The 9,788-nt window shown below is 46.1% G+C and overlaps 1 pseudogene across 1 annotated transcript; it reads left to right on the forward strand.

The window, feature by feature from the left end:
- Positions 1 to 62: 62 nt before the first annotated feature.
- Positions 63 to 4,247, forward strand: LOC308511500 (OTU domain-containing protein 6A-like; annotated as a pseudogene). Its single transcript has 3 exons — positions 63 to 83; positions 684 to 1,589; positions 4,226 to 4,247. The product of its transcript is annotated as an OTU domain-containing protein 6A-like (transcript).
- The last annotated feature ends 5,541 nt before the right edge of the window (positions 4,248 to 9,788 follow it).

Here is a 9,788-nt window from a genome sequence, read left to right on the forward strand (position 1 = left end):
CGATGGAATTTCGTGAACATGCCCATTCAAGAATGTAATAATGGGGGAAACACTCAGAATTCATGGCATCAGCAAGTCGGAAGGTATGCGAGAAATCTGTGGTCCTTCCACATGGTTTTCAAGGGCGAAAAGGACACACGGGCTCATTCTCCTCGTTGCAGAGGTGAGGAATCTGGGCTCAGCACGGTACAGAGCTTGATGCCTTTGGAGGGAGCAGGAGGAAGAGCTGGGACGAGAACCCAGGTTTTGGGAATCTCAGAGGCAGACATCAGCTCTATTGAGGATGCAATGCCAGCAATTATCTTTTTATTATATTGTTTCTCCACGGACCACGGGTTGGCGAACAAGGTTAGACGACCAAGTCCATTCCCCACCTCACACTTGCAAGCAAGCATTTCTCTGTATTCTATCAGGGGGGGACATTTAAAGGCCACATCTATCTTCTATTAAAGGGAAGAGTAACATCTTGCTAAACTTCCAATTCAAATTTAAATATACAGGGTTTTCACGTACTACATATAATTTAAAATTTATGCTTATTTCTTATCTGTCATGGGGAAGTCTGAATTCCTAACCGCCTCAACATTACTATTACTAGTAAAATTGCTGAATCTAATTTAAACTATTTGTTAGCCTTGGAATGTATCTTACTGAGAATGTTTGGTAAAAATATTGTATTCTAGAGCAGCCCGCCACTGGAGGCTGAGATCAGCTACCTGTTGGAGGTTGGAGCAGTTGGACTGAACGGTGGCGGGTCCTCTCACTGCCACCAAACGTGGGTTTTCACCAAACACCAGGCAGATCTGCAGCTTGAGTATCAGCGGCTGAAGCGTCGCCACCTCCGCGGGAAAGAAGAGCTGCAGGACCGCATCCAGGCCATGAAGAACGTGGTCCCTAAGAACGACAAGAAAAGAAAGCAGTTGCTCCTTGACGTGGCCGCCTTGAGGCCAAAATAGAGCAGAAACAGCAGCGGGAGCTGGGGAGGTTCACAGAGCTTCCCCCTGCCAGCAGCAACCTCCATTCCCTCACTGAGGGTCTGGCCAAGATGGCTCCTGAGAACCGGCCTCCTTGCCTTCCAGGGCCCACACAAGGCGCGAAAGCAGGGCGGTCACCCTCGAGGCCAAGAACCTGGAGATGGAGATCCCGGCAGACAGACACTGCATGTGCCGCGCCGTCCAAGACCAGCTGCCGCTCTCCCTGACCCTGGAGAGCCTGCGGGGCCCCACCCCCCACTACCTGCGCAAGCAGGTCCACGAATTCCTGCCCTTCTTCAGCGACCCCGAAACCCGCGAGGTCTACACCCGCGAGGACTTCGACTACTGGGACAACATGGTGCACAGAGCATCGTGGTGAGGCCAACTCGAGCTGAGGGCCCTGTCGCACGTCCTGCAGGGCCCCATCGAGGTGATCCAGACGGAGTCGTCTGTCCTCCTCATCGGGGAGGCGGACACCGAGAAGCCGCTCACCCTCGTCTACCGGCGCTGCACCTCCAGCTTTGGCGGGGAGCACTACGACTCGGTGAAGCCGCCCGAAGCCGAACCGAAGCAGCCGAAGCCGAAGCCACAGCCGAAGCCGAAGCCGCAGCCGAAGCCGAAGCCGCAGCCGAAGCAGAAGCCGAAGCCAAAGAAGCCGAAGCCGAAGAAGACGAAGCCGAAGAAGCCGAAGCCGAAGCAGCCGAAGCCGAAGAAGCCAAACCGGAACAGCCGATGCCAAAGAAGCTGATGCAGAAGAAGCCGAAGCAGAAGCCGAAGAAGCCGAATCCGAAGCAGCCGAAGCCGAAGCAGCCGAAGCTGAAGCCGAAGCCGAAGCCGCAGCCAAAGAAGCCGAAGCTGAAGAAGCCGAAGCCGAAGCAGCCGAAGCCGAAGCCGCAGCCGAAGCCGCAGCCGAAGCAGAAGCCGAAGCCAAAGAAGCCGAAGCCGAAGCAGCCACAGCCGCAGCCGCAGCCGCAGCCGCAGCCGAAGCAGAAGCCGAAGCCAAAGAAGCCGTAGCCGAAGCAACCGAAGCGAAGCCGAAGCAGCCGAAACCGAAGAAGCCAAACCGGAACAGCCGATGCCAAAGAAGCCGATGCAGAAGCCGAAGCAGAAGCCAAAGAAGCCGAATCCGAAGCAGCCGAAGCCGAAGCCGAAGCCGAAGCCGAAGAAGCGGAAACCAAAGCAGCCGAAGCCGAAGCAGCCGAAGCTGAAGCAGAAGCCGAAGCCGCAGCCAAAGAAGCCGAAGCCGAAGAAGCCGAAGCCGAAGCAGCCGAAGTCGAAGCCGCAGCCGAAGCCGCAGCCGAAGAAGCCGAAGCCGAAGAAGCCGAAGCCGAAGAAGCCGAAGCCGAAGAAGCCAAAGCCGAAGCCGAAACCGAAGCCGAAGAAGCCGAAGCTGAAGCAGCTGAAGCCGAAGCCGAAGCCGAAGAAGCCGAAGCCGAAGCCGAAGCCGAAGAAGCCGAAGCTGAAGCAGCTGAAGCCGAAGCCGAAGCCGAAGAAGCCGAAGCCGAAGCCGAAGAAGCCGAAGCCGAAGAAGCCAAAGCCGAAGCCGAAACCGATGCCGAAGCCCGAAGCCTTGGGCGGCTTTGCCCCGTGGTTCTCGTAAGCTGTGGGTGCCCCGCTGCTGTTGCTGTTCCCGCCTGTGCTGGAGCCACCGCCTGGTCCCCTCAATAGCCTGTTAGTCCCTTTGCCTTGCTGCTCTGGTTTTTCTTTTCTTGGTCTGATTCAAAATTGAACAGCCCTGCTTTTCACCTGGTCTTGTTTCCTCCTCCCTTTTTCCGTCTTTGCCTCCTTCACAGGGTGGGGCACATGGACTGGGCACTGGGAAGGGATCTGTATTGTACCACTTGAGGGGGTCAGTTTGAAAGTTGCAGCCGCATCCTGCCCTTAAGGGTTTTTGCGTCCCTGGCCGATGAAAATTGGTTATGTTACAAACAATGTGGGGGTTAAAATGGAAACTGGGTTTGATGGCGTTCTTAACTTGGGGGAAAAATCAGTTTAGCTCAGCATCTTCAGACTGTCCATGCATATATTGGATTACTTAGATATACTTGGCGTTTATGTACTCGGGATGCCTTGTGAATGCCTTATGCCTTTTGCCTAGTTCTTGGTGGGGGGAGGGATTGTTTCCTGGGCTGTTTGGGTTTTTTGTTTTTTTTTTAACTGCTGTACATGTAGACATAATTAATCACCTATCTCGTCTCCAACTGTAAGTTACAAAAATAATGAAGTGCTTCAGGTTCTCTACATATGGTATTACCACTCACTACTGACTTTTGAGATCATCTCCTTTAACAAGGCTTCTATGAACTCCCTGGAGAGGATTCCCTCCTGGATGTTTCTGTCACACCCTGTGTGTATCACCATACCGTGTGTTGTCTGTCTCAATCACCTAGTTGGTAGAGCCTTTGGAGCAGAGTATGCATATTTATATCCCAGCAGCTACCACATAACAGGTTCTCAGTAAATATTTAGTTGACTCAAAAAAAAACCATATATATATATATATTGTATTCTAAGGTCAGTCAGAATAATTCTTTTCTCTACTTGGTTATGTCACTAACAAAGTACAACGAGATTCACTTGTTTCTTTTTCTTTTTTCATTTTGTGTGTTTTTTTCTGGATGTAATCTGTGTTATAATTGCCTCAAAACTTTATTCCAAAGTCATATTATATACCAAGGTGTATTCAGATAAGTTTTGCCCCCATCCTGGTCTCCTCCACCGTGACCCATCCCACCCCCTATATAGTTTTATTAGTTTTTATTGTCTTATTATATTGTTTCTTCTCGAAAATATAAGCAAATGTGTACAAATATTAAAAAAATACAATATATCATTACAGTGAAATAGTATCTATACTAATGAAAGGCTAATATGCTAATTAGACCAGGAGACCTTCCGGATATCCTTCCAGATATAGCCATGGCGGCGGGGGGAGGCAGAGGCGGTTAGGAGCGATCAGGCCAGGAGGGGAGGGCAGTAGGGGGTGATCAGGCCAGCAGGAGAGGACAGCTGAGGGAGAGCAAGCCGGCAGTGAGGTCCAGTTGGGGGCAAACAGGCTGGGGGGGGGCATTGGGGGATAAGCAGGTGAGCAGTGGGGGAAAGTTGGGAGCGAACAGGCAAGCAGAGGGGGGCAGCTGGAGGAAAGAAGGCTGGCAGGCAGAGTGGTGAGGGGCAATCAGGCAGGCACGTAGGTCAGCGATTAGGAGATAGCAGTTCCGGATTGTGACAGGGATGTCTGACTGCCGGTTTAGGCCCAATCCCACAGGACCATGAGGAATCCCACAGGGACTGGGCCTAAAGTGACAGTCAGACATCCCCCGAGGGGTCCCAGATTGGAGAGGGTGCAGGCCGGATGAGGGACACCACTCCCGGTGCAAGAATTGCATGAACCAGGCCACTAGTACACCTATGAAAAAGAATGCAGGCAGAGCACAGAGGATTTTTAGTGCAGTAAAAATATTCTGTATATTATAATGATGGATATACAGGGTGGGGGAAAATAGGTTCACATTTATGAGTACACAAAACAGTTCATTCTTGTATTATTTGTTAACTATTGTTTCTCAAAGGAATAACTGTAAACCTACTTTTGCCCCACCCTGTATGTCAGTATACATTCATCCAAACCCATTCCCACCACACCAAAAGTGAATCCTAAGGTAAACTATGAAATTTGGGTGATAATGATGAGTCAATGTAGGTTCATCCTTGGTTAAAAATGTATCCCTCTGGTTAGTGATGCTGACAGTGGGAGAGGCTATGCATGTGGGAGGGCAGCAGGTATTTGGGAGATCTCTATACTTCCTCTGGATATTGAAATAAACCTAGAACTGCTCTAAAAAAAGGCTTTTTAAAAAAAAGAAGAAATGATTGACCTGTCCTGCAACACAGATGAACCTTGAAAACATTATGATATCTAAAAGAAATCATTCAAAAAAAAGAACACATATTGGTCCCAGCCGGTGTGGCTCTGTGGTTGAGTGTCAACCCATGAACCAAGAGGTCATGGCTCAATTCCCAGGTAGGGCACTGCCTAGGTTGCGGGTTTGATCCCCAGTTGGGGGTGTGCAGGAGGCAGCCGGTCAATAATTCTCTCTCATCACTGATGTTTCTCTCTCTCTCTCCTTCTCCCTTCTTCTCTCTGAAATCAATAAAAATATCTTTTTTAAAAATCACAAGTTCTGTGTTTCCATTTATAGCAAACGTCCACAATAAGCACATCCTCAGAGTCAGAGAGTAAATGAACAGCTTTTAGGTGGTGGGCAGTAGAGAGGACTAAGGGAGACTGCTACGAGGTATGGGCTATCATTTTGAAGAGATGGAAATATTCTGGAATGAGACAGTGGCAATGGCTGCATAACAATGAATGTGTTAGAAAGCACTGAAATGCACACTCTAAAATGGTAACAGTTATGTGTATGAACTGTGTTTCAAAAAAACCTTCAAAATTAGGCAATAATGAACATTTTCCAAACTCACTGTTGGTGTGGGTCGTGAACTCAGGAACTGAGCTAGGTGGTTCTGGTCCAGGAGGTCACATGAGGCTTCAGCTGATATGTCACTGGGGCTGCAGTCATCACAACTGACTGGAGCTGCGAGCTCTGGTTCCAAAGAGGTGCAGTCACAGGCTGGCGAGTTGGTGCTCGCAGTTCCTGGGAGGGCTCAGTTTCTTCCCACCGGGGCTTTTCCAGGAGCTGCTTGAGTGTCCTTATCACGTGGTAGATGACTTCTAGAATGAGAGACAAATGCTGCTACCTCAAGCAAATGACAAAAAAGTTTCAGAAAGCTGTGCCTCCTGGTAGGTTGAGGAACTAGCATCTGACTCACACAAGTAAAGTCTAGATTCCAGAGTTGGAACTGCCTGTGGCAGAAGGGACAATAACATGATAGCCCTAGATGTAAACTGACCTGCCAGGAGATGCAGAAAAATATGTGTTTCCGGTGACCAGATAAGGACCCCACAAGAAACAGTAGGCTGAGATTGTCACAGAAGGAGAAAGAGCCAAGCAGGCCACCCAGGGAAGCAGAGGAACCCAAATACAGGGGTGGGTCACTGAAGGCCTGGGGCCTGGGAGGTGGGGGAGTATAGTGACCACTCAGGGGGACTAAAAACATGGGTTCACATAAAACCTGTACAAAACTGAATCAGGAAGAATCACAAAACCTGAATAGGCTGAAAACACCTGATGGAACTGAAGCAGTAATCAAAAAACTCCAAGCAGACAAAAGCCCTGACCTGGATGGCTTCACAGGGGAGTTTTACCAAACATTCAAAAGAGAACTAACACCTACCTCCTCAAAATATACCAAGAATTTCCAGAGAAACGGACACTTCCAGCTCTTTTTTTGCCAGGCTAGCATTATCCTAATTCCAAAACCAGATAAAGACATTGCAAAGAAATGGAATTACGGTATAGGCCAGTGATGGCGAACCTTTGGAGCCTTGCGTGTCAGCATTATGAAAAACCCTAACTTAACTCTGGTGCCGTGTCACACATAGAAATTTTCTGATATTTGCAGCCATAGTAAAACAAAGATTTATTATTTTGATACTTATTTTATATATTTAAATGCCATTTAACACAGAAAAATCAACCACAAAAATGAGTTCACGTGTCACCTTGGACACGCGTGTCATAGGTTCGCCATCACTGGTATAGGCCATACCCCTGATGAGCATAAATGCAAAAATCCTCAACAAAATATTAGCAAATCAGACCCAGAAATATATTAAAAAGATCATACATTATGACCAAGTGGGATTTATTCCAGGGATGTAAGGCTGGCACAAAATTTGCAAATCAATAAATGTGATACATCACATAAACAAATTTAAAGACAAAAACACATGATAATATCGATAGACCCAGAAAAACATTCGGCCAAAGCCAACACCCACTTTTCATTTAAGAACAGTCCTCAGTGCCCGGCCGGCGTGGCTCAGTGGTTGAGCGTCAACCTATGAATCAGGAGGTCATGGTTCCATTCCCTGTCAGGCCACATGCCTAGGTTGTGGGCTCGATCCCCAGTAGTGGGCGTGTAGGAGGCAGCCAATCAATGATTCTCTCTCATCACTGTTTCTCTCTCTCTCTCTCCTTCTCCCATCCTCTCTGAAATCAACTTTTTAAAAAAGTTCTCAGCAAAGTGGGAACAGAAGAATGATACCTCAGCATATTAAAGGCCATACATGACAAAGCTACAGCCAACATCATAGTCAGTGGGCAAAAACTAAAACCATTTCCCCTAAGAACAGGAACAAGACAGGGATGTCCGCTTTCACCACTCTTATTCAACACAGTACTGGGAGTCTTAGCCACAACAATCAGAGAAGAAGAAAACATAAAAGGCATCCAAATTGGGAAGGAGGAAGTAAATCTATCATTATTTTCAGATTATGTGATATTGTACATAGAAAACTCTAGAGACTCCAGCAAAAAAAACTACCAGATTTAATAAATGAATTCAGCAATGTAGCAGGATACAAAATTAACACCCAGAAATCACTGGCATTTTTATACACCAATAAGGAACTCACAAAGAAAAATTAAGAAAACAATCGCATTTGCCATTACAACAACAAAAATTAAGATACTTACTAATAAACTGAACACGTTACATGCCCAGCCTGTTTTGTCTTCGGGACGGAAAGCATAGTGTCAGTCACCAGTGACTGAGTGGGTGCTTAACGTGTTAACCAAGGAGGTAACAGACCTGTACTCAGAAAACTGCAGGTCACTGAAAAAAGAGATAGAGGAAGATATAAACAAGTGGAAGGATACACCGTGGTCATGGATTGGTAGAATTAGCACCATTAACATGTCCCAAAAGCAATCTACAGATTCAATGCAATCCCTATTAAAATACTAACGGTATATTTCACCAATCTAGAACAAATATTCCAAAAATTTATATGGAGCCAAAAAAAGACCCCAAATAGCCGCAACAATCATGAAAAAAAGGACAAAGTTGGAGGGATCACAACTCCAGATATCAAGTTATACTACAAAGCCACTGGCATCAAAACAGCTAGGTACTGGCACAAGAAAAGGCACATAGATCAATGGAACACAACAAGAACCCTAAAATAGACCAAGCCATTATATTAACATTTGACAAAGGAGGCAAGAGCATACAATGGAGTAAAGACAGTCTCTTCAAAAATAGGGAGATGTGGGGGATGAGGAGGGAATTCGACAAGTACATGCTAAAAAAACAAGATCACCACACACAAGAATAAATTCACCCAAGCTGGTTTGGCTCATTGGATAGAGCAGTGGTCGGAAAACTCATTAGTCAACAGAGCCAAATATCAACAGTACTTCTTCAAAATAGACTCGCCCAGGACGAAGAGCCAACTTCTGCGCATGGGCCACGAAGTTTCAATCGTACTGTACGTGCGCGCCCGCACGTGGTATTTTGTGGAAGAGACACACTCAAGGGGCCAAAGAGCCGCATGTGGCTCGCGAGCCGCAGTGTGCCAACCACGGGCATAGAGCATTGGCCCGCAGACTGAAGGGTGGTAAGTTTGATTCCAGTTAAAAGCATGTATCTCAGCTGCAGACTGGATTCCTACCTAGCCCTGGTCAGGGTGAAAGTGGAAGGCAACCAATCAATGTTTCTCTCATCCTCCCTTTCACTCTCTAAAAATCAACAGAAAATTATCCTCAGGTGAGGATTAACAAAAAAGTAAAAAATAAATAAAAGTTTTTAAAAAGAATAAGCTCCAAGTGCATGAAAGACTTAAATGTAAGTCGTGACTCTATAAAAATCTTAGAAGAGACCATACAGCAAAATCTCAGACATTTCTCATAGCAATATGTCTGCCGGTACATTTCCTAGGGCAAGGGAAAGTAACGAGAAAATAAACAAATGGGACTACACAAAAATGAAAAGCTTCTGCACAGCAAAAAGCAAACAAACAAAAAAACCCACATCAACATCCCAGCCATGGTGGCTCAGTGGTTGAGCGTCGACGTATGAACCAGGAGATCACAATTAGATTCCAAGTCAGGGCATATGCCCAGGTTGTGGGCTCGATCCCTGATCCTAACAGGAGGCAGCCGATCAACGATTCTCTCTCATCAATGATGTTTCTATATCTCTCTCCCTCTCCTAACCTCCCTGAAATCAATAAAAACAAATTCAAAATAAAACAAGTGATCAACAAAATGAAAAGGGAGCCCACTATATATGGGACAACGTATTTTTCAATGATACACCTAGTAAGAGGTTAATTTACAAAATATATAAAGAACTCATACAACTTAACAAAAGAAAGACAATCCAATTAAAAAATGCACAAAGAACCTAAGAAAACACTTCTCCAAAGTGAGTATACAGATGGCCAAGAGACATATGACAAAATGCTCAAAGTCACTAATCCTCAAAGAGATGCAATTTAAAACCACCATGAGGTATCATCTTACACCTGTCTGAATGGCTGCCACCAACAAATGACAAGCCATGGCGAGGATGTGGAGAAAAGAGAACCCTCGCACACTGCTGGTGGGAATGAAAACTGGTGCAGCCACTGTGGAAAACAGTTTGGAGTTGCCTCAAAAAAATTAAAACTGAAACTGCCATCTGATCCAATGATTCCTCTTGGAGGAATATATCCTAATATGAATGCAGTTGTTTTTACAGCTGTGGTACATTTATACAATAGAATACAATGAAGCTGTAGAAAAGAAGGATCTCTTACCCTTTGAGATAGCAGATAGACCTGAAGAGTATTCTGTATGCTAAGTGAAATAAGTCCGTCAGAGTAAGACAAGTACCATATGATCTCACTCATAAGTGGAATCTAATGAACAA

The sequence above is a fragment of the Myotis nattereri genome (genome assembly GCF_964212035.1).
Source record: "Myotis nattereri genome assembly, chromosome: X".
Taxonomy (NCBI): Eukaryota; Metazoa; Chordata; class Mammalia; order Chiroptera; family Vespertilionidae; genus Myotis; species Myotis nattereri.